This window comes from Equus quagga, chromosome 16, assembly GCF_021613505.1.
Source record: "Equus quagga isolate Etosha38 chromosome 16, UCLA_HA_Equagga_1.0, whole genome shotgun sequence".
Classification (NCBI taxonomy): Eukaryota; Metazoa; Chordata; class Mammalia; order Perissodactyla; family Equidae; genus Equus; species Equus quagga.
In genome coordinates, this window is record NC_060282.1 from 36130607 (window position 1) to 36156263 (window position 25657).

The 25657-nt window shown below is 40.9% G+C and overlaps 1 protein-coding gene across 1 annotated transcript in view; it reads left to right on the forward strand.

Annotated features, from left to right (window-relative positions):
- The first annotated feature begins 21491 nt into the window (after positions 1–21491).
- NCALD (neurocalcin delta) overlaps positions 21492–25657 on the forward strand; it is a 269976-nt gene continuing 265810 nt past the window's right edge. The window contains exon 1 of the mRNA XM_046642706.1: positions 21492–21550. The gene's annotated coding sequence lies outside the window, so the exon portion shown is untranslated. The remainder of the gene's footprint in view (positions 21551–25657) is intronic.

Here is a 25657-nt window from a genome sequence, read left to right on the forward strand (position 1 = left end):
TTTACTAGATGTCACTGCTGTTGGATGGCTTTATACTCTGCACCTGGTAGGTGTTTAAGGCTAACTTTTTTCTCCTGAATGTTTTTGTGGATTTTTCAGACACTACCCACCCCCTACCCCTCAGGGTCCCCCCTTGTCACGCTAACCACTGGGACACTTCCACTTGTAGCTATCTTGATGGAGATGAAATATTCTCTCTTCTCTGTTTCTACATTTACTCCTTCTTCATACCAAGGAATCTGGTAGTCACCTCCAGCTTTTGTTTGCTGAGGTCTCATCAAGCATCTAGGAGACCCTACAAGACAGGGCCTAATATGACCTCATACAAGCTCTCTGGTGAATGGTCCAGCTCATCATGGGAAGCACCCAGGCCTCCTTTGCGCTGATGAGCTCTAGGAGTGCAGGCCCATCCAGATGCCAACACAGCCACCTTTCCTTGAGCTCATGCGGGCAGCTCAAGTCTGTCTCCTGCCCTGTAGGATTGTCAGTCCTCTGTGACTTCCCTAATGCAGGAGTCACGTGCTAAGCTCTCTGAACAGTCCCATTGAATTGCCCTTCACCAGGCTCGATGTGAGAATAGATATCCCCTTTCCCAGAAGTTCAAGTACAGTTCTTTCCAAATAAATCCTCTTCACAAATTCTTTTCTCAATTGCCTTTCTCTCATCTTGGACTTTGATGTTCTTGTAGGCGAGGGGATCTGTGTCCTCTAGCTAGTTCTTGGATGCTAACTTTGAAATTCTGCCTTGGGGTCTATTATGTCAAATGGAGAGCAAATTTTCCATTTTGACATCCCGTTATACATGTAATAAAGAGACCAAACTCTCCAAGGACTGTGTGTATGATTAGGCCCAGACCAAGCTTTGCTAGGGCAAAATCTTCTCTGAAGGGATTTTATCAGGGAATTCCTCCCAGGGAAAAAGCCTACATCAGAGACCATCTATTCAATAGGTAATGCCCTGATTAGTGGAGCTTGCTGCTGACTGCTGTGAAACCCACCCTACCACAGTAAGCGATTGGAGTTTCTGATTAGAAAGGGGAAGCATTTTTCTTTGATCAAATATCAAGGGTAATTAATTGGCTGCCACCAGCTGAGGCATTTCCTCTTGATTGTGGCCTTTTGTGTTTAGCTTGCTGAGTTATTCCAGCCTTCCTTTGGGCTTCTAAGGGCCTGCCAAGTGGAGAATTCTGAGCTCACACATCAAGGAGGCTGGCAATTTTCAGAAAGCAGTTCAAGTTGCTTTGACTTTCTCTTTGAGCTTCTCATGCTTTGCCTGGGGGTGTGCATTCCCTCTATCAAATTGGCTTTTGAAAGAACCTCTGACTCTCTAGGTCAGGGGTCATTACAAACTAGTGACCCAGGCCATGCTTGGTCCGCTGGTGGGATTTTGTTTGGCTGTTTTGTCAGGTCTGCACAGTGTTTTAAAAGGCAAGTCGACTAGGTTTGCTGGTTTTAAGACTTGGATTACACTAGCTGTATGCTAACTGCACACACCCTGCAGGGATTTGAGCTTTGCTACCTCTTTTTGGATCTTTTAGGACATCTTCCAGTGTGAATTAAGGTAAACTCTCAGAAATGAACCAATTTGCCTTTGTGTAATGGGGAGATAGGTGAAGCACTTTTAGTTGTAGTTTTCTGTTTCCTTTATCAATAATTGATTTGTTGTTGGGGAGGAGGGGGGATGGGAAAATACCAAAAAGGTAGAAAAGGGACATTGGACATGTCTGCCTGTGTGGCAGAAGGCTGCACATGTGATGGCTGGAGACAAAAGAGGGGTATTTATTATACCAAAAAAAAGAGAGGAGATAATTAGATATTTACTCAGATGCTCACAACTCCCCCTCGCCCCCCCCAGCCAAGAGTTCTTTAAAACTTAAATTGAGAAATTGGTGAAACACGTGAGGGATGACTAAGTAGGCCTTCGATCAAAAGTACTTTAATGAGACCAAAAACGACACGGGGAAAATGCACCTTTAACTACCCTTTACACTTCTATGGAGTATAACCACAGCAGTGGCCAAGAACCCAAACACCGCTGCTGAACCACAGCAGTCCTGACATACGGAGCATCCCGTCCGGCTTGGTGGGGTACTCTTTGAACTAGAAAGTGGCCTTTTATGAATCTCCCTCTATGTTATGAAAGTGGGTACACCAGGTAGCTCACCTTGAGCAGTCCCAGTGACGAGATTACTATTGTCTTTGTCACATGTGGATCTGGTGGCACCTCAGGAAGCATTGCCAACCCTCCCCTGCCCATCCCAACTGGCCAGAAGGATTTAGGGGAAATGCTTTTATGATTGCCAAGTCCACCTGGAAGGAAAACCTGTTGGAGCTGATCAACATGGCATCAAACCACAGGCAGCCCATCTGTGCTTCAGACTGTGTGATGCAGGCTGTGTAAGTCTAATTATAGTGGCACACCGCTAGTGCTGTGTTCTCATCTCAGACTCAGAATTCTGTTGGAAAAAGGATTCTATTTACAAAGCCATCGAAGGAAGCCATCCATTCCTGCTCACCCCTGGATTTGTGGTCCTTTCTGGGGTCTGCAGACAGCTCATTCTTTCTTGTCTGCGTTCTCTCCATTCTACTCAGGACAACAACTAGAGGGTGGAGACCCCTTCTTTCCCTGCCGCAGGTTACCTTTCTCCAGGATGATGCACAAGTTCCCTGTTGCCGAGCCTGTTAAAACCTTAGGCTGCAATGGTTGCAGCAGGTTTTAGTGGGAGGTGAACGAAGCTAACTTTGCTTTCCTAGTATGTTTAGACCATACCATTGATAGCAATAACAGTAAGCACTCATCCACTGCTTAGGAGGAGCTAGACTTCATGGAACATCACTTAATCCTCACAAACCCCTAGATCACAGGGACTATGTCATCCCTGTTTTACAGGTGAGGAAACTGGCACAGAGAGGTCAAGCTCACCTAGGGAGTAAGTGGCAGAGAGGGAGTCAAATCCAAGCAGCCTGGCGCCAGAATCCTTGTTCCTGATCACCACTGTCTGGACTTGCTCAGATTAATGATGTAAAATTCAAATGAGAGTGTATTTGAAAGTTAAACTCCAAGCTATTATACAAATATCAGTTACTGCTCTCCTTAGTTTCCTTAGGGGTGAATCTCACGGACAGGAATTTCTTCTGAAGACAGTGGAAGTGTCAGAAAGAACATCAGCAGCGCATATTCTGATGATGTCACCAACATGGTCATTGTATTAGTTTTCTATTGCTGTGTAACAAATTTCCACAACATAGGGGCCTGGGCTTCAAACAACACAAATATATTATCTTATAGTTCCCGGGGGTCAGGAGTCCGGCCCAGGCTAGCTGGGTCCTCTGCTCAGGGTACCCCCAGAGCTGAAATCAAGGTGGCAGTAGGGGCTGTCATCTCGTCTGAGGCTCAGGGTCATCTTCCCAATTCCCTGGTTGTTGGCAGGATTCATTTCCTTGAAGTTGTAGGACTGAAGTGTCTGTCTCCTTGCTGGCATTTGGCCGAGACCACGCTCAGCTCCTAAAGGCCACCTGCACTTCCTTGCCAAGTGGCTTCCACAGGCAGTTTGCTTTCTTCCAGCCCAGTAGGAGTGCATGCCTCCGACTTCTGAGATCTCTCTAGTTGGCTAGGATGGAGTGACAATCCCATCACCATTAGCCTTGTAATGTCTCCTAATCGAGGAAGTGCCCAGCCCATCATATTGATAGGTTCCACCCACACTCAAGGGGAGGGGATTATACAAGGTGTGTATGCCTGGGGATGGAATCTTAGGGGCCATCTTAGAATTCTGCTCACTACAGTCATTGTGATTTTGGAGCCCATAGGGGTCTCAGCAACATTGCTAAAGTGAATTGTGAGAAAATTATGGAAAGGGTTACTAATGAATATAGATATGCCACCAAAATGTATTTCTGTGCTATTCCAGTTAATGCTGCAGGATCTAGAGCTCTTCTACTTAGGGCTTCTAGGGGCTTTGCTGCCATGGGAATAATCAAGGCCACCAAATGACAGGTGGTGAAACTTGCCCAGGCAGTTCACGGACTTGATCCTGATGAAAGTTGGTGCGGCATCCTTTGTAGGCTCAGAGGCTCTCCCTGTTCCTTACAGACTCTGCAAGCCCCATGCAGAGTACTATGGGAGAAAGATTTCTTATCCAGAGTAGGAATTGCTCTTTGAGGAATTATAACTATTGCCTCTCTCTCACTGACCAATGGCAATTGTTTTCTTTTCGCGTGGCAAAGTTTGTGTGGGTAGGTGCTGGTTTAGTTTCTGTCGCATCTCACTTGCCGTTTCCTGGTGGCAATGTAGATCTCAAAATGGATTCAGTTGGGAATCAGCATGGGGCAGCTCCAGGATCAGCTTAGTGCAGAAAGGCAGAGGCCATCAGGAAGTCCCCGTGGGTCACAGGCACGAGGCCCTGTGTTGAGCAGCACTGTCCTCATCAGGTGGGACTTTTGTCTGAGAAGTTAAATATCTGCACGCTGATAAACTCATGTGACTTAGGGGCTGAAGGCGGGCAATAAAGAGACTTTATTTGGACACCGATGGGGCTATTTGAAACTTTAGATATTGAAGTAATAAAAATCTTTTATTGATATAAGATGTTTTTATTTACGAAGTGCTATCAGCTCAGGGTAGATCCTTTGCTCTTTTGTTTTCATGAAGATTTAAAAACAACAACTACATCTCATAGTCAAGAAGGAGGTAAACTGATATGAAGCCCTCAGTTTGTCTCAAATAGTCATGTTAAGAATTGGGTCCTCTCAAGTTCTAAGCTGACGCCAGTGGCCCATCAGGAATAGTTAAATGATGGTACTGAGAGCATTCTTGTGTGTGTCTGTGTATATTGTATTATAAATGTAATGCATATTAATTGCAAAACACAAAACTGGAAAAATAGAAGAAAAAAGAAAATTAAAAACAAGCCCATAATTCCAATAACAGCTGTTGATATTTTGGCATACATATGGAGGATATTACATATACATATATACATACACGCAACAATTTAGTAACCTCATTTAAAAACGTTTTACAGGTATACTTTGAGATTTTTAAACATGGCATTAAATATTCTTCTATAGTGCAGTGGATTGATGGTTAAGACCATGGAGTCTAGGATCAGAGCAGACTGCCTGAGTTTGAATACTGGCTCAGCACTGTCTAATTTGGTGGCCTTGAGCAAGTTACTTAACTTCTATGCTTTAGTTTTCTCTATGTAAAATGGGGACAATAGTAGTACTTATTTCATAGGATAATAGTAAAGATTAAATGAGTTAATGTATTTAAAAGTTACTTAGAATAGACCTTGCACGTGATAAGTGCTATATAATGATTGCTTTTTTTAATGGTTGCATAGAATTCCATCTTCTGAGTGAGCTGTAATTTATATGTTATCATCTATTACTTGATATTTGGGTTTTTCAATTTTTTATTATTACAAATTATGAAACCATTGTACACACGTTTTTGTGTGCTCATTTTTTCCCATAATTTCTTTAGGCTATATTCCAGGAAATAATGTTTCTGGACCAAAATATATGAATCTTTTTAAGGGTTCTGTTATTTATTGGCAAATTAATCTTCTGAGAGGTTTAACAGTTTACACTTCCACCTGCAGTACCCAAAGTGTCTGTTTCCACCTACCCACAATTGTTGAGACAAAAATAGTATCTTATGTTGTTTTGATTGGCATTACTTTGGTTATAAGCCAGATAGATACCTTTCCATGTTTATTTGCAATTTACATTTATTCTTTATAAATTATAGCTTCCTGGCCTTTACTTATTTTCACATTTCTCTTTTAAAGTGACATTAAATGCTTCTTCTATATCAAAGACATATTGAGTCCTTTCAACAATGATGAAGATGAAGATGATGAAGAAAGTTGCTCACCGCATATATCACGTGCAACAGAGGCAGTGGCCCCCTATAGCCAAGTTCTCGACCAAGGCTAGTCCAGCCTCTGATTTTCCATCAGAGACATTTTGTCAGTCTGCATGTTCTTCAAATTCTTTGTTATTATTATTTGTGGTTATGTTTCTATAGCAACAGTATCAATTTATGGTGTAAATAACATCGTGCAATTATTCGGGGGAGGGGTTGCCATGAACGTTGGTAGAAATGCTGCAAGAATGAGACCATATCCTGCCTCCATAACTTCGGAAATCATTTTGAATTGGTAGGGTTTTGTGAATGCAATTTCATTAGTGACAGTTTTCATCTTTGCATTATGGTAAATATTGTGACTACCTGGGAGAGAATCTTTTGGTTTATTAAAGAGCTAAGTAGGCACCTAATGAGAAACTTTGAGTAATCTTGTGAATATGTGGTGGAATATTTATTTCTAAAGGCCTGGATGTGCAACAGGCCTCAGGAACGAGTGCTGATTCACTGTTTTAATTAGCTCCTGAATTCTGCTGCCTTCCCCTTGGCTGTGGAGACCTCTGGCTACGTGCTACACTGTTGCTGGGTGCTCAGTATCAACAGCAGTTGACATTCTTAATTTGTGTTCCTGATTTTCTCTGTGCAAATCTTGCTGTTTCATGGCAGACTAAAACACATATGATAAAAACATGTTTCTAAAATAGCACAAAAACATGTAAACTTTGGAAAATGAAGGAAGCATGTTCTCTTCTGGAAAATAGACCAAGATCAATGGGTAGAAGTTCAACATTTTAGGTTAATGTAAGGAGGAACTGCTTTTATCACAACAAGCGTCCGCTCGTAGCATGGCGCGCCCTTTTGAAGCAGTCACTGGGATTCTTCCAGCAGAGATCTGGTGATCAAAAAGCAGAGGTTACTGAATTTAAGATGAAGAAGGTGGGACCTACGCACTGGGAAAAACCCTGAACTGGATTACTGCTAAGATTTTTTTTCAACTCTGAGATTCTAGCCTTATGCAAATTAAAAAAAATCCTATGCCTACTTATCTAAAGCGGTTAAATTCATAGAAATAGAAAGTAGAGTGGTGGTTTCCAGGGGCTGGGGGGGGGGTGGCGGGGGGGTTGTTATTTAACGGGTGTAAAATTTCAGATTTGCAAGATGAAAAAGTTCTGGAGATCTGTTTCACGACAATGTGAATATACTTAATACTACTGAACTGTACACTTAAAAATGGTAGATTTTATGTTATGTGTTTTTTACCACAATAAAGACAAAATAACTGTGTGTCTACTATGAGTTTCACCCTAGGCCATGTACCGTAGGGGACACATAAGTACAAAATAGTGTCTGCTTTCAGTTGGCTCACATCCACTTCTGCTGTGAGAACCAGGGTTCCTGAGCACAGGCTCAGGACCCACATTAGCCTGCCCTGGTGTCATCACTGCCCCTGCTACTGCAGGCACTGCCACAAATCCAAAGGAGCTAAAATGCTTTGCCCTTCTTCTTATCTTCCAATTTCCTGCTAGTGTCCAATTGACAGAACCCAGTGGGAAGCCAACTGGTGAGTTATTCTGAGAAATGTGGCGTGCTGTCAGAGGAAAGTACATAGAAGAGTGGAATTGAGTGAGAGCAGGCACTATTAGGCACAGTCCACCCCTTTGTCCCTTATGCATCCACATGCAGCCTTCTACCCACATGTAAACGTGATAGAACTACCCCTTTCACAAATGAAGGCGTGCTCACCCTTTTCCTGATGAGGCAGCTACAAAGTTCTGTCAGTTGATGCATGCCTATTTGGATGATGTTAATTCCTTTTATAGGTTAGTCAAAATCCTATTTATTTTATAACCCAAAAGGCTAAATTGTAAAGTTAACTATTAAGCAGTACTCCTTATATGACATATAGGGAAAAGGAAAAAGGGGGAAATGATTTATGAATACAAATTTGTACATAAAAAACAAGGAAGAAAATACACATAGTTGCTATAGTTCTCATTCCTGTAACTGATCACAAGGCCGTAATTGATATATATCTATAACTATATCTATATCTATACCTACCTATTTAGCTAGCTAGCTATAGATATAGATAAACATACGTATAGGATCTACATATATAGATCTATATGTGTAGCTATATAGTGTTCTTCCCTTACCTTATCCACTTCCGTGTTTCTTTTTCCTTAACTAGCCCTTTGGTTTGTAAGGATTCTTTTTTTGATGGTTGACACAAATCTTCATTCCTGTAAAATTCTAGTAAAGATTCTAGTAAAATCTTCTATTAACTTTATCACTGGACATGAAAATAATAAATGGAACCCCATAGAATTCTCTGTATTACAGACATTATCCTTCACACCTCCATTGTTCAGCAGCAATCCTATTTCATCTTAATAATTGGGACCAATCACCTCAGTAAATACAGTAAAACCTTTCTTTGTCCATTGGTTCAATGGCATGCGGAGTCTAAAATGACCAGGGGGCAGTCTCAAATTTGAGTTCAGTGGAACAATTCTTGTGCTCACAATGGGAATATTTTTCCTTGGAAACTAATAATTCTAAACCAGCAGAGCCCCAAATCTCAGAGACAGGAAGCAAAATTTTTGTGATTAGGTTATTAGGTGTAGTAATAAGAGCATATCCTCGAAGTTTATCCCTTGGTTCCCAGGCCCATGTATTCTGGTTATGGAAGAAATAGCACCCTTTATGGGTTGTTGATTCAAAGCATATACTGCATCCTATAAGATAGTGCCATAGACTTTCAAGGTGTTGCCTCCCAGTTGGTGACATAATGGAGCCTTTACTGGTGATTCCACCATTCTGCTAGGGCAGCTGCTTCTGGATAATGGAGCATGTGCCAAGACCAGAGAATTTCATGGTCACAAGCCAGTTGCTGCACTTGGTCAGAAGAAATGTTGTCAGGGGTACTATGATGGTAAATGAGGTCTTGTCTAAGTATGTGGTTAGTGATGCTTGCAAAAGGTAAATCCATATGCAGAATGCGTTTATTCCAATAAGGACAAATCTCTGCCCCCTCCATGATGGAAGGGGACCAATTTAATCAACCTCCCATCAGATGGCTAACTGGTCTACTGGGGTTCACTGTTGGCTCCTGATGTTGGGGCGTTGAGCCCTGGGTAATGGTGGTAGCCAGATTTGCCTTGGTGAGTCTATGCATAGCCTGCTTAATTATTGCCGAGGGCAGTCTGAAGATAAGTCCTTGGAGAAAACACTGGGGTAGTTGGAAAAAAAAGGCTGACTGACATCCTTAGAATGTGTTATCTTGTCCACCTGTTTATAGAGAGCCTCCTCTGCAGTTGGTTGCTCTTTTGTGAGTATGCACATGTGATACAAATATTTCGTACCCTTTCCCTATTCCAAAAGGCCATCCATATACCTGTTCCCTAGTCTTCATTTTTACTCATTTTCCAATTCTGTTCTTTCTAATTCTCTGACCTTTTGGACGAGTCATTAACTTATGAGTTAGTATCGATTTGTACCTATGGCCATCTTTCAGTCTGGTCAAAGTGGATATCCAGATATACTGTGAAGTTCTACCAACTAGGAGGATTTTCTTTCTCCACTATTTTTCAGGGCCACCCCTGAGTGAATATGCGCCAGCCTACTTCCAGCTAGTGCTGATATATAATAGAGAATCATCTGTAAAACATATCTAAGTCTTTTTTTCCACCGTCAACTGGTTACAGGGAACTGCTCATGAAGCTGTAGGTGTGGGGTGAGAGAGAGAAAGCTATGGAGCAGGAGTAGGTGGCCATAGGAATCTGAGTCATCTAATCATGCAACTTACTTGTACTTTTAAGACCTGCTACAGACCCACCTTATATGCCATTTCCACTTGGTGACAGAGTGTGACTGCACGTAACTGATTTTATGGCTTGATGGATCAAATGACACAGTTAGTTTATGGTGGGCAGCTCAGGTCATGTGGCCATCAGGTGTCGAAGGCCAGGAGTTCTGCCTCCCCAAGAGCCTATGAGCAGGCTTTCAAGGGGAAAATCAGCAGCTGTTCCTCAGAGGAAGAAAATTAGCAGAAGAGGCTGGTTTTGTTCCAAAACACTAGTGTTCTAAGTTGGGATTCTTACATAGGGCTTGCCCCAGGGTTGTTGCACCATCCCCTTCTGTACATGGGAGATGGACTACAGCACTTCTGGGCATCATGGGGGATTCACTGGGAATGGAGGCCATAGAGTTCTACATATCAAGGAACATCTTTCCTTTCGAGTTTTCTTAGTTGAATTATATTCCTTCCTAGCCGACTGTTTTCTAGTATTGATCATAGAAATGTGTTGAGTATATTTTAACTCCCCTTCCCCCAATAGGGATCATTATTGACTTTTTTTAAATCTATTATACCTCCCCAAAATTTGAAAATATCAGATGCTTCTTTAGATGCTTTTGCATGCTTCTAAGGAGTTTTCTGGAAATTTCTTTCTTTTTTAAAAAATCAAGCTACTTCATTGTAGAACAAAACACAGATAGAACCTTCCTTTCAAATCAAATGTATAGCTTAATAAATTACCATAAGGCAAACACATTTGTAACAGATGCCCAAGTCAGGAAGTAGAGATTTGCCAGCTGCTCTAGAAGCCCCTTCTGTGAGCCCTATCTCAGTCATGATCCACTCCTTCCCTTCGTAGGGAACCATTATCCAGGCTTTTATAGTAGTCACCCAAATGTGCGTCCCTAGATGCTATGGTTTAATAGGTTTTTTTTTAAATGAATTTACTCATTTAAAAAAATTGATGCACCTTCTTTGAATCTATAGATTCCTACTCTATCCCTTTCTTATCTGTGTACGAACCCAGCCTTCTGACCTGTAGATTTTCTCATAGTCTGGATTTGCTGATTGCATACTCATGGCACATTTCACTGGGTTCCTCTGTCTTCTGTATTTCCTGCAACGTGGTAGCTGGATTTAGAGGTTTAATCAGACTCAGATACAATTCCTTTGGCAACACCATAAGAGTGTTCTTCCATCAGGAAGCACATAATGTCTGTCTTCTTCCTCTTTTTGTAATGTTAACAATTGTTGCTGCTCAATGCTTAGATTAATTTATTTATTGGGGTTGGTTAAAAGGTGATATTCTGATTTAGACTATTTTTTTCATTTGTAAGGTGGAATATTTTTATAAAGAATTGCTTCCCCTCATTTCCTTCTTTTTTTGTGAGGAAGATTCGCCCTAAGCTAACATCTGTTGCAAATCCTCCTCTTTTTTTGCTTGAGGAAGATCAGCCCTGAGCTAATATCTGTGCCATTCTTCCTCTATTTTGTATGTGGGGTGCCTCCATAGTGTGGCTGATGAGCAGAACAGGTCCACACCTGGGATCCGAACCTGTAAACCAGGGCCACCAAAGCAGAGCACACAGAACTTTAACCACCCGGTCACGGGGCTGGCACCCCCTCATGTACTTTTTGGTCACCTCGTGGTACAGGTCATATAGGAGAGACAAGATAAATATTTGATTCTTCTCCTTTATTTACCGAGTTTCAAAATAATGAATTGCTTCCCTTTCATCCTCCAAAGGTGTATATACATGCATGACCTTGTGGACTTAATCATATTTGATGGGTTCCGTTGAATTACAGTTATCTTTTTGAAAGCTCAAAGCCCAGTAGAAGCCTCTTAAAATGGGCTCCTGTTTATTTTTCCTGGATATCCTTTGTAGATATAAAATTCCTTGGACTGAAAACTCAAGAGCTATTTCTCTAGATAAACCCTTCTCCCATTTGTTCTTGGCCTTAGCTGGCCAGGGAATATGTTTTGAAGAGCCGGCCACACCCTCTGTAGAAAGGCAATATGTGCGCTCTGTTTACAAATATTCCTGGCTTTGTATGTAGAGAGCAGAGCACTGGCTTCCTGTTGGGCCATTCTCCTCTGGAAATGAGATTGCTTTGCCAATGTTGTCCACCTTTTCCGGAAAGATTTGATATTAATAGTTCTCTGCAGAATGACTTATCCTTCTATGAGAATGTGTTCTTGTCTAGTCAAATATCTGGGATAAAATTGAAAACAGTTGAAACACTGTCTTTTAATTCCGCCCCCCCTGAAATTCTCTATGTAGTCCAATAAATATCTATAAATTAACTTTTGGGAAAAAAATATAATTAATCTTATTAAATGTGAGATTGCCTCCAGATTCTTCATGTGATGTAGAAGGACTTGCATTAAAATGAGCTGTGCCTTCAAACTGTAATTTCCCATCCTCAAAGGAAACTTATCACAGCCCTTGCCTCTTGGTGAACTGCTTTTCCCTTAGCTCAAATGCTGTGTTTTCTGTTCTCAAGGTTGGAGAATTCTGAACATTTTAACTCTCTCATTTCTGTTTCTGTGACAGCGACTTTCTGGCCATAGGGCTCCTATAAGAATATTTACAATGAAAAATTGACAGAAGGAGTAACACTTGACCCAGCACACCAAACAGAACCACCCACAAGAGAGAGTAAAGGGATTTTGAGAAGCTTATGACATCAATGTCTGTGACGGTTTTCTTTCGGTTTATATCATTCGTGTTTGCAGGCTCACTAATGTGGATTTACACTCTTCTGTAAAAGATCTGTCGGATTCTCTAGCCTGAAGTCTTTAGCCTGAAAGTCAAGGCCCTCCGCAGTCTTAATACTTCCCAAAACCCTCAGTGACTCCCTCTTGCCTTTTGGACTGAGTATGCGCTTTTCACTGTGGTTACAATTTGCCTCTCCACGCTCATCTCCTTGTCTTTCCTTTGGATAACTCTTCAGATGGGCTATACTAGATTGCTTCCATTTCTGTGGTGTCCCCCATGCTCTCCTACTTTGGCTTTTGCTCACACAATTCCTTATATTAGGAATCACCTTCCCTTCCATCTCTACCTGCGAAAACTCTTTTATTATTTTAAGAACAATTTGAAATTCCGCCTCCTCTATGAATTTCTCCCTGATTCCTCCAGAGGAATTACTTTATCCCTCCTTTGAACTCCCAAACAATTTGTTTATGGCTGCTGCTTTGTATTCTTTTGTTATATGGTTAATGATTGTTGTTGCTATTGTTTATGTATTTGTCTGATACGCCCATTCATGGGGGATAAAGAGGATGACTATATATCCAAATGTTCCTGAGACAGTTCCAATTTTCCTAGGACAGTCCCAGTTTACATTGGTTATCCCAGCACCCTGTCTGGTTTGCACCCCCTTTCACTCTCAAAAGCATCTTGATCTATTTGAACAATACATCCAGTGATTACCCTTGGAATACGTAACTGGAGGACTGGGACTGCATCATACTCATGCTTGAATCTCTGTCATTTAGCAGGAGGGGTGGTGTAACCCACATATGCTGGGCAAAGAAGTTCACAGAAAGGAGACTACCCTGTGTTAGGGACAGGGACCACTTTGCAGAGGCCATCAGGAAATGCTAGAGATTAGTTTTGATTCCTCCCAGAGCTAGTCGTCCCTAATGGCACTGCCAAGAAGCTATTACTTTCCCATCAGAGTTGGGTTCCCTGAGGGTTTAATAAACAATTCCTCCCAACATGAAGGGCTGTGGGCATTGTTTCCCACCCGTCAGTGCAGTTAGAGCTTCAAAGAATATTTGGGCATTGTATGGACTACTTACTACACATATGAAAGGACTTTATGTATTTACTTATTATCTATTTATTTTTCGTTCCTTTTTATTTTTAAAATTAACCTACAGAAAAGTTGACCAAATAGTACATAGTCTCAGTTTGCTGCATGCTTTCTCTCTCTCACTTGCTCCATATATAAACGCATAGGTTAAAGTTTTTGTTTAAGCAAGATTGATATATAATTGTCCACATTCTTTACCTGAAACACTTCAATATAGGTTGAGGACATCATGATACTTCGCCCCTAAATACTTCTATATGCTTCTCCTAAGAAAGGGACATTCTTCTCTATAACTACAATATCGTTATTACACCCAAGACAATTAAAAATAATTCCACAAATGTCCTCAAGCAGTTTTTGGATCCAGAATCCATTTGATCCCTTATGTCTCTTTCATCTCGTTTAATCTTGCACAGCCTCTCTGCCTGTTTTGGGGGAGTATGTGTGTGTGAGCAACACATGTTAGTAACATGCAATGTTTGAAATTCTTCCCCTTCTCCCCCTCAGAGAATTTTGCCTCTACCCAGTCAGCTTCTTCCCCCTCCCCTCTTCTCTAAGGAAAGTTCCATCTTCGCCAGATCTGCTCCCTGCTTTTTATAATTCAGTGATAATGAACATGGAGATGGGTTAATGGGCTGCGGTAAGGGAGAGATGTGTGCTTTGGAAGCTGGTCCTGGGGCTTTGGAAAGGCCAAGCTTCCACCCTGTGCCCACCGCAACCCAGTAGCTCTCAGAGGTGAGAGCTCAGAAAGGAGTAGAAGGAGCTTTGAAGAAGTATTGATGTGAGTTATGTGTTGGATTCTCTTTAGTATTCTTCAAAAACCAGTAAAGATTACGCTCACTTATTCATTACTTTTCTATTATATTTTCCTGAATGTGACAGTCCTCGAAGATGAGGCCTCATGGGAAACCAGTATTTATTCTGATCATATATACACCTTTCTCTTCAAAGGAGAAAGTTTTAATGTCCGTAGAGAGATAAAGCTTTCTTATGGCTGAGATCTCAAGCCTGACAACGTCTTAGAAAATTTTTAGCAGATTATAGAGTTTTATCATCCAAATTGGGACACTTTTGATTGTGAAACATTTATAGTGAAACAATTATTCCAGGACAATAGGCTTAAACCAGAGTGGTGTCAGGCAAACCAAAACACGTGCTTACCTAGTTACAGGGTCTTTTATTTGTACCACAGCTTATCTTGTGCAACTGGATAGAAATGATAAATAAACATGATGCAAAAATGTATGTATGTACATTGCTGCACATAAGTATTAGATTAACCATATGAAACTGCCCTCCAAAAGCAGCAATTTCATTTGGTTCAACCTAATATGAGATGCCTATAATAATTTCAAAATTTTGAACTGTCTGTTGTTTATTTCTTTAAATAGTAATCTTTGAGGGTAAGAACCATTCATTTTTCATTCTCCTATTCATTTTTTGTTCATTTATTCATCAAACATTTACTGGACACCTATAACATGCAGGTGCTATGCTAGATGCTGGGGATAGATCAGCGGCATAATGAGGGTACCTGGTACCCGAGAGCAATGTAATATATTTGTGCCCTTTTTCTCTATGCTAGCTAGAATTTACCCATAAACAAATAAGCATAGTATCTTCATGTTTGTTATTTGATGTTGAAAAAAAATCTAAAATGCAAATTGAAGTGCAAAATTATCTTGTTGCCATTCTTGTGGCACCCTTACAAATTAGTATCTAAGGACATATGTCCCTCTCTGTACCACTTTTATTATGTTTTAAGGATTCTTATGCCTCAAAGACATCACATGACTTTTGCCCACAAGGCGTTTACAGTCTAATAGAAGAAGAACAATATGGCAGTGCATCAGACATCACGGGTGCTCTGATTTTAGTCTGTGCAGGGCACAGCTGAGCTGCAGGAGAGGAAGCGGTCCTTGTTACCTGCATGGTGAGAGTGAGCAGAAAATTATTCCTCGAAGAAGTGAGGCTGGAGAGACCATGCACTGGTTTAAAAACGTTTGTTGAGTGCTGGGCACTGTGCCAGCCTCTGGGGGTAAACTTGGACCTGAACTGTCTCTACTTCACAGAGGTTAGGGTCAATAACCACAATAATAAACATAACCATCAGTTGTGATAGGTGCAATAAGGGCAAAGAATAGTAGGCTACAGAGTATGTAGCAGAAGGACCAAATTTTGGGGAGAGGAATCAGAGTAGTTCTCTCTGAGGGAGACACATTGGACCTGGGACCTCAAGAATGATTCAAGTTAGGCAAGTGGAGAGTAGTTGGGAAAGGGCCTCCGCCATGGGAAAACGACCACTCCGAGGGCGGAAGCAGCCCCCACGAGGGCTGGTATAGCTGGAGCTGAGCAGGGGAAGAGGAGGGTAGTGCCAGGTGAAGAGAGAGGCAGCAGACAGACCATGCAGGCCCAGGGTAAGGAGTTTTCATCTTGAAAGAAGCAGAATTGGTAGATGGACCCTGTTGGAGGTGGAATGTGGAGGGGTGGATTGCTTAAGACGTGGAGACCTAATATCACAACAATGGAAATTGTAAGCGATTAGACAAGGCTGGAGTCTGGGATGTGAGGGAGGACACCATGGTGAATTTGTGTTCTTCCTATAAGTAACAGGAAGACATTGATGAGTGTGTATGACCAGGAGAATGGCGTATCAAATGCATATTCGAGAAAGATGAACCTCAGGGGTGGATGAATTAGCTGAAGACATTGAAGGCTGGAAGATCTTGCCGGTAGATAGAGGATGAAGGCTTGACCTAAGGCAGTGGCAGTAGGAATGGAGAATAGAAAGCTAAGATGCTCAGTAGGCACAACCTGTATAGCATTTGGTTATTGAGGAGAAGAGGAAAAGGAGGAGTGTTAAATGATATTCAGTTTCCCAGTTTGTGTGATGAGTGGAAAGGGACAGCAAGGGGAGGGGACAGTTTGGGTGGTAGATGATGAGTTAGATTTGTTCCTGAGAAGTGCTCAGAACTTGTGGGAGCTCCAGCCTGATGTTACTTAAATAGCTGATTAGTGCATGTTTTCTGAAGTTGATGGAATTCTCTCTGGATGTTTTTGGTATATTAACATAGTATTTATTGAGAGCGTTGGAAGCAAACTGCTTATAAAGGAGTGCTTGCATTTTACAACGACAGATTGCTCGATTCTGAATTACTCATGACAGACTTATTTTTTTTGTATTTGAGAGACATTTGACTTTGTCACAGTTCTGAAAATGTGTTATTTCTGGTATGTTTAGATGGTAGGTTTTCAAAAGTAGTTAAATATTACAAGTAGGCTTTTTGTTTTTTCCTATTCAGTTTCCCATTAAATATACAAGTATAACATCTGGCACTCTTAAGGACTCTGGAAAAAGAGCAGCAAGGATTAAACTGAACATTTGACAAATCATCAGTTGTAATGTTTTCATCTAGAGTTGAATTCAAAGCTGACTGAAATGGCCGCGTCAGGAGCAGCCTGTTACAGAGGAGCCACTTCAGAGAATTCCTAATATGGCTGGGGCATTCCTGAGATGCGTGGAATAGCCATTTGTATGGTCTCATCCAAATGCGCGTGCAGCTCTAACGTGTCAAGGCACCAGGATGACAGCATCCGCAGAGCACTTCTTTTCTGTTATATGTCAGACCACAGCCCTGTTAGCTGATAGTGGCAGTTCTCCCTTCTTTGCTTCATTTTTCAATGGCAAATCCTTGGACTCAGAACTGGAAAGTCCCTTTTCCAGCTTGAAAGTCATATATCCTTAGAGTTGGAAGGGACCTCCATAATGACCTTCATCCAAACCCCTGGCATTTTTGCAGATGAGAAGAATGAGACACAGAGAGGTTAAGCAATTTGGCCACAGTCACCCAGCTAATTACTGAACTCTCCAGTCCAGCTAGACTCTTCCTTTAAAATGGGTAGGATGGCAGCCTCCCTCCTTCTTTCACTTTGTTATTTGCCAGAAGTTAGTTTTCCTTCACTTTATAAAGCCTCTTGGAAATAATCTAACTCCTTTGAAAGAAGAAAAGACATGTTTTATTCAAAAAATTTATTTTTGTTTTTTTTTCAAATGGGTTTTTGTTCTAAGCCAGTGTGACTCCCCTCTATCCTTAGAGAGCTTTCACAGCACGGTGTGACGTCTCTCTAATGGCTGGTGCCGCTTTGTTGCATGGCATTGCCTCTAAATTCAGGAAAGTACAGATGCTAGAAACAGGTCAGCGTCGTTGCCTGGGTCTTCAGGGTAGGTGGTACTAGGAACTTCCCTAGAAGCAACCATTTATCAAAATGAAACTTTTCAAAAGGATCATTGATTCTTGAAATTAAAAATCTCACACCTCTGTCCTAGGACTGACTACCCCTGTGAATCCTGCAACTTCGCTGCTACTGGAGGGTGGGCATGCAGTGGGCAAAACGTGCTTAGGGCATGGCCCAGTCCAGGGAAAGAATGGGAGATGTGAAAATGCGTTGTCAGTGAGAAGATGAAAAGAACTCCTGGGCGCTTTACCATTTACTGTCTCAGCTTGGTGGGGAAAGGATTCAGGAACCATGATGTCTACTCAGCCCTGGCCTTCTCTCCAGACTTTCCCCAACACACAATAATCTTTCTGGTCCTGGTGTGGAGTTGGGGCCGGGAGCAGATGGAAAGCATTGCTCTGGCTCGTCATGCCGTCTGTGCTCTGAGACTCTAAGAGCTTGAGTTTAGAAAGCCAAAAGCCTTTTCTCTGCCTTCTGTGAGGCCGCGGACACCAGGAGCCTCCTTCTGGAAAAGGGGAGGGTCTCAGGGGGTAAGACAAGAAGGGAGAAACATCAATTACTAGCTCAAAAAAGAATTCCACTACATTTTTAAGAGCTCAGTTAAAGAAAAATAGGGACTGTTTAGTGTGATGTTCTCAATCTGAGCTCTTTCTAAGAGCAGCAAATGAAAGCTATCTGAGCTAAGCACACGAAATGGTGAGAAACTTCATCCTGGTGGATTTTCTTCAAATCTTTGGAGGAAATAGAACTTTTTCTTGCTATAGCAAAGCTTAATTCTATACCAAAATGGTCCTAGAATGTTGGAAGTCTGTGGGAATTCAGAGATGATCTGTACTGGATATTCTCTGTCCTTCCTGATCCGTTCTCCCTCCGTCTCTGTGCTGTTCTGAGTCCTGGGAGTCTGGTCTCCATGGGTCACATCAGTGGACTTAGATAAGTCCCTCTGGCTTCTCTTGGATTTGGCTATGGGAGGAACCGGCTGTGCCATCCCTTGGTGGTTTCCTTAACCGTGTCCACATCTTATAAATAATCTCCTTCATTAAAACTCCCATTTAAGTGTGTAATCTCTTTCCTTCTGGGACCCCAAATATGGCCATTTGACGAATGAGGTAACTGAGGCAAAGGGCATTCCACTGGCTTTTCCAGTGGTGTCCCCTCCCTCCTCCTTTTCCCAGCCATGGTTGAGTATTCACAAACTGAGACCCTGAGGCCCTAGAATGCTGGACTAGGGATGAGGAAACCTCTGGCACCGTAGTCTGCTTTGCTCTAATGTGATGTCACATTTCTAAGAAACTTCTTTTTATTTAAAAATCGTATCCTTAAAATTGGTATATTGTATGGTATACATACAATGGAATATTATTCAGCCTTAAAAAAGAAGGTAATCCTGTCATAAGCCACAACATCGGTGAACCTTGAGGACGTTATGCTAAGTGAAATAAGCCAGCACTGGGTGATCCCACTTTTATGAAGTACCTAAAGTAGTCAAACTCATAGAAGCAGAAAGTAGAGTGGAGGTTGCCAGGGGCTGGTGGGGAGAAAGGGGAGTTGCTGTTCAATAGATATAAAGTTTCAGTTATGCAAGATGCATAAGTTCTAGAAATCTGCTGTACAACATTGTGCCTATAGTTAACAACACGGTATTATATAGCTAAAAATTTAAGTGGGTAGATCTCATGTTACTATCATTATTATTATTATTATTATTATTAACTACACACACACACACACACACACACACACACACACACACAAAAGGATAAGAAGCAGAAAAAAAAACCCAACAGTATTTTAATAGGTTAAAAAGTAGTTAGGGAGAGGAGAGTCCCCTGGGGGGCCACTGTCCACAGGGGCATGCCTGGGCTAGCCGAAGTCAGGAAATGCCTTCTTCCTCCAGGGAGGAAGCACCTGGTGCCAGGGCTTGGCCAGAGGAATGTGCGCTAAATTTATATCCCACCCTCCCCTCCGCCCCGTGCCTTGTGCACCCATCTCCCCACTCCAACGTGTGAGAAATCAGAATTTCCGGTCATGCTTTTGACCATGTGTGAGTGAATGAGTGTGTATGTGTGTGTGATAGAGACAGAGGCAGAGGCAGAGAGAACGGATCTGCATTCTTCTTTTAACTAACTTTCCTGAGTTCTCTGAAGAGTCTTTGTTAACTTCTCATATTTCATTGATTCTAAGACTTGTTTTATTTTTCTCACATTTTAATACTTTGGTACCAGGATGTGTTGTACAACTGAAAGCATCTTTCATTGAGTTGGTCACGTGATGGCTGTGCTGTAGTTGCATTGCCTGTGCATGTGTGGACTTGGTAGTTCCGTTTGCTTGACAAGATAACTGAAACCCCTATTGTTTCAGTCAGCGATCCATTTGATGACCATCTGAGAAAAGACTGTGAGTCCTGGGTGTAGACTGAATCTTCTGCTGGCATCTATTAGTAAGATTTTCTTGCCAACATCAACACTTGTGGAAAAGTATCAGAAGCTTAGAAGAAAACCCAAAATATTATACTTGAGCACTCTTTTAAGAGCATCACCAATATTCTTGGTGGCAGAGGGCAATATTGTGTGGAAAAACACAATCGTTGGACCTTGTGTTTCGAATCAGTTCGAAAGTGATTCAGAAGAGTGCGTTCTGAATGTGAATGCCTAAACCAAATTATATTAGAATACCTAACCGATTTATTTCACTTAAATTTTTATATTTTCCTTTTTAATGGATATAATAAAACCCATGCCTAAATAAGTTTAATAGAGCTCTTTCAATCAGTATGAAATAAAAAATGTAAATCTTAGTGTTGTATCACAGTTTAATTTGTAACCATTTTTTTCTTATTGTTTATAAAACAGCACTGTCTCTTACAATCAGTGAATTTTAACAATCAATGGTATATGGTAGTGAAGTAGGAAGTCTATTATCAGTATGAATCAAAAGATGAGTTGGAAAGCTAAGGACTGAGGAATGAGTTTAATGATTCTTTTACCCAATAAATATTTATTAAATTTCTACTGTGAGATCAGTGCTGGGCTGGGCATGAGGATAGAGTGTGAACACAACAGACGTGATACCTGGGCTCACAAGGAAGACAAGGTATATTGAACAATTAGTTGCATGTATGATGTCACAGAAGAAAACGTGTAGCCTTCTTTGGAAATGTAAATAGGGGAGCTTAAAAAGGTCAAGGGGAGCAGATGGCCTAACTGAGGAAGTGACGTTTAAGTGCAGAATGGAAGGACAAGTAGGAGTTAGGTGGAGGTGAGTGGGGAAGGGGGCATGTAGCCCTGGTAGAGGGAGCAGTGTGAGTTTAAAGCTGGGAGGTGGCAAGGAGTGAGGAGCTGAAGGAAGTCCATGTAGCTGGGCACAGAGTGGAGCAGAGATGAGAGACAAGGCTAGAGAAGTAGGCAGGCATTGGATGATGAAGAGTCTTATAAGTCATGGCAAGGAGGTTGGCCTTTATCCCAAGGGTAAGAGGAAGTTGTGGAAGGGGTTTCAGGTGGGGTATAGTGTGTCATGCTCAAGTTTTAGAATTATCACTCTGGCTGCTGTGCAAAAATGGAGTGTTGTAAGTCAAAGGCAGATGAAGGGAGCATAGTAGTAGTCATCCTCACTTGATTAGAAGGATGGAAGCCAGGATGGGCAGCAGAGTCAAATGATGCAAGGGAATCCTGAAACGAGCGATGGTCCCCATCACTGATTGCATTCCTCAGACGTTATATCCTTAGTTCCCGATAGCCTAGGACAATAACTTTCTTTATTTTTGACAGAGTGACTTCTTCTGACTTGAGCTGGCAGTGTGCTTTGAGAGATCTACCACAGGTAAATACAGAGAAGTTTTTCTCAGGTTTATAAACCATGTTTTTCTCCCAAGACTCCCTAAGACCTAAATCCAACATTTTATTTAATCCTTGCAATAGCCCTATGAGTTATTTTATTTTCATCTTATACCTTAGGAAATTGAGACACAGAGAGGTTAGACAACTTGATGGACGTTCACAAAGATGTTCATCACAGCGTAAATTATAATAGCCAAATAAAACAAAACAAAGAGGAGAGAATCTAAATATCCAAGAGTAGGCAAATCAATTATGGTACATCATTTGACGGAGGGACTTAAATAATAGTCTATATCAGATTAAGAAGTTTCTCTTCTATTCCTAGTTTGCTAAAAGTAAATTAGTTCACCTGGATGCTAAATTTATTGAATGCTTTTCTAATTGACTGAGATGATCAAATGATTTTTATCTGTTCATGGTAATTTACATTAATTGATTTTCTAATGTTAAGCTACCTTGCATTGCTGAGATAAAACCAACTTGGTCTTGATGCATTATCCTTTCTATACTTGCCTAGATTTGGTTTGCTAAGTTTTAGTCCTGAGACTGGATAAAATTTTCCTTTCTCTGGATGGCAACTAGACTTTTGGTGGTGAACACCATGTAATCTATACAGAAATCAAAATATAGTGTACACTTGAAATTTATATAATGTTATAAACCAATGCTATCCCAATAAAAAATTTTTAAAAATTTCTTTTCTGGTAGTTCCCTTGTCAGGAATGGTTTTCAAAAGTTTGGAATTACTTGTACTTGAATGTGTAATGGAATACATGGTGTTTTCTTTGAGGGAAGAATTTTTACTTACTGATTTAATTTATGACTTATTAGGTTTTCTGTTTCTTCTTGAGTCAATTTTGGTACGTTTGTTTTTGGTTATATATACGCATTCTGTTGGATATGTACGCAGCAGGGAAATTTCTGGATCATGTGGTAGGTATATGTTCAGCTTCAGCAGATACTATCAAACAGTTTTCCAAAATGGTTGAATTATTTGAAAAATTTACATGCCAACCAGGAGTGCATGAGAGTTGTAATTTGTATTTCCCCATAGACTAATGAAGTTGGGCCCATTTTTATATAATAATTGACCATTTAGACATTTTGTTTTGTGAAAAGCCCTTTCAAGCCTTAAAAAAAAAGGTGACGTGCTTATTCAAGCATTTTGAAAAGAAATTGGATTGTCTGTGGTTTACCTTTTCATTCTTTTTTTATGAACAGAAATTCTTTTAAAATAGTGTAAATTATCTGTTTTTTCCTTTGTGGTTAGCACTATTGTGTCCTAGTTAAGAAATCTTGGCCCTGTTCCACCATCACAAAGATGTTTTTTGTTTTCTTCTGAAAGCTATGTTATTTTACTTTTACATTTTGATCTGTAATGCCTCTGGAATTGGTTTTATTGTGTGTAATATGAGATAGAGGGTCAAGATCAATTTTTTCCACGTGGATATACATTTGACAAGTGCCATCCTTTTGCTGTAGCACTATTTATCTATTTATTTATTTTGGTTAGGCTTATTGAGGTATAATTAACACACAATAAAATTCACTCTCTTGAAATGAATGGTTTAATAAGTTTCCACAAATGGACATAGTCATGTAACCACCACAATCAAGATGCAGAACATATCCAACTCCTGAAAGAGTGCCCCTTTGTAGTAGACCTACCTGCTGCCCTGGGCAACAACTCATCTGGTTTCTGTCCCTAGATTTTTTCTTTTTTCAGAATGTATGAATAGTCACATTATATATAGCCTTTTGTTTCAGACTTCTTCCATTCAGCATAAAGTTTTTGAGATTCGTCCATGTCGTTGCCTGTACCAATAGTTTGTAAATTACTAGGTGTGGGATCATTGGGTCATATGGTAAGTGTAGCAAGTATGTATTTAACATTATTAAAAAAAAATCCTTCCAGTTCTTTCTAAGGTGACTGTGCCATTTTAGATTCCAATCAGCAATATATGAAATTTTAGTTGCTCCACAGCCTCTCCAGCACTTGGTATTATCAGTTTCTGTAATTTTAGCACTTTGAGTTGGTGTGTAGTGTTATCTCGTTATTCCCTTAATTCTCATTTCTCTGGTGATTAATGATGTTGAACATCTTTTCATGTGCTTCTTTGCCATCTACATATCTTTTTGGTGAGGTGTCTGTTCAAATCATTCACACTTTTAAAAATTAGATTATGTATCTTTCTATTATCGATTTACACTAGAATATATTCTGGGTACAAGCCCTTTATCAAATGTGTGCTTTGCAAATACCTTTTCCAAGTCTGTGGCTTGTTTTTTCGTTTTCTTAAAAGTGTCATTCAAAGAGCAGAAATTTTTAACTTTCGTGAAGTTCAATTTATTAATCTTTTTTTTTCCTTTTATGGGTAGCAGTTTTGTGTCCCAAGAAATTCTTGATAAAATCAAGAATACCAAGATGTTCTTATTTTTTCCTAGAAATTTTATAGTTTTTACATTTAGTTATATGGCACATTTTGAGATAATTTTTGTATCTGCCGTGAAGTAAGGGTCAAGGTTCAACTTTTTGTATGGATGTCCAAATTTTCCCGCACCACATGTTGAAAAGCTAGCCTTTTCCCTTTTAATTACTTGGCACCTTTCTCTCTCTCTCCTTCTTCTAGTGCTCTAATTATGTGCATACTCAATGGTTTGATATTGTTCTACAGCTCTTGGATACTTAAAAAAATTTGTTTCCTTTCTCTTTGGATAATTTCTATTAACCTATTTTTAAGTTTACTGAGTCTTCTCTTTAACTGTGTCCTGTCTCCTCATCAGCCTATCAAAGGAATTCTTTGCTTCTGATATTGCATTTTCATTTCTAGATTTCTACTTCATTCTTTCCTATAGGTTGCATGTCTCTACTGAAATTCTCCATCTTTTCCTCGATTTTATCTTTCTTTTCCACAAGAGCATTTTACATATTAATCATAGCTGTTTTAAAGTCTGTGTCTGATTGTTCCGATATCTGGGTCATCTCTTTAGTTCTGTTGGTTGCTTTTTCTTGACAATGGCTTGTTTTTCCTTGGTTTTTTGAATGTCTCATAATTTTAATTGGATGTTGGACACTGTTGGTAGAAGAGCAATTGATAATAAAGTAAATAATATTGCTATCCAGAAATGGGCACACTTCTTTTGCAAAGCTATTGATGTGAGAGGGGTTGAGTCAATCTTGTTAGCAGGTGACAAGATTAGTGGTTAGAAGGGATTTGGGATGTGGTTGGGCTCCTGATTGCTGTAGCTGTCTTCAGCCCACAAGACTCCAAAGTGTTCCAGCGGTGGACTGTAGTTACTTCATGCTTAGTGTGGCCTGTGGGCCAGAGGTTTTTCTCACTATCCAAACTCCATCCTTAGCTTTCAGCAGACCCCTCCCACGTGTTGCACTGTGGAGATCTTTCTCCATGTTTGTGTTCCTCTCTTAGCAGTGGACTGCTCTTGCTCATTGCTAAGTGCAAAGCTGTGGCTGTGGTGGTGGGATTCTCAGTTGTCCTGGTCCAGCCTCAGTCTTGGGCAGGCCTGTGTGTCTAGGCCCTGGGACTGGGGCTTTGTCCTTGTTCCTGTTCCTCTTCATGGCAGCCAGTCTCTGCCTCATATCTGTGGGTGTCTTGGGTGCGAGAGATTTGCCTTTGCCTCCCTGAGTGGTAGCAGACCTCTTCTTTGTGTCAGTGCTGGATCCTGGGCCTGAGAGTTGCTTGTCCTTCCAACAGGGCTAATGGCTTTTGCTTCTACCCTTCCCAAGAATCAGTGGAGCTTTGCTTGAACCTTGGGAGTGGGAAGGTTTTCTGCTCCTCTCCCGTGGTTTAGAGCTTATGCTTAATGGGAAACAAAGTTCTGGGAAGTGGATGGGGTTCCTTGCCTGTGCCCCCCTGAAGGGAACACTCTTCAGTCTCCAACCCTGCCCTATTCCTTCTCTTGAGTACCTGCTGGAGACCCATGGAAAAAAGTTCCAGAGAGGCTCCCAGGGATTCCATACTATTGTACTAGCCCATACTTGCCCTTTAAGGAAGAATTCACTAAAATTTCAGCTGTTTTCTTCTTACCTGCTTTTATGGCGGCCACCTCTTCCTACTGTGCTTTATCAAAG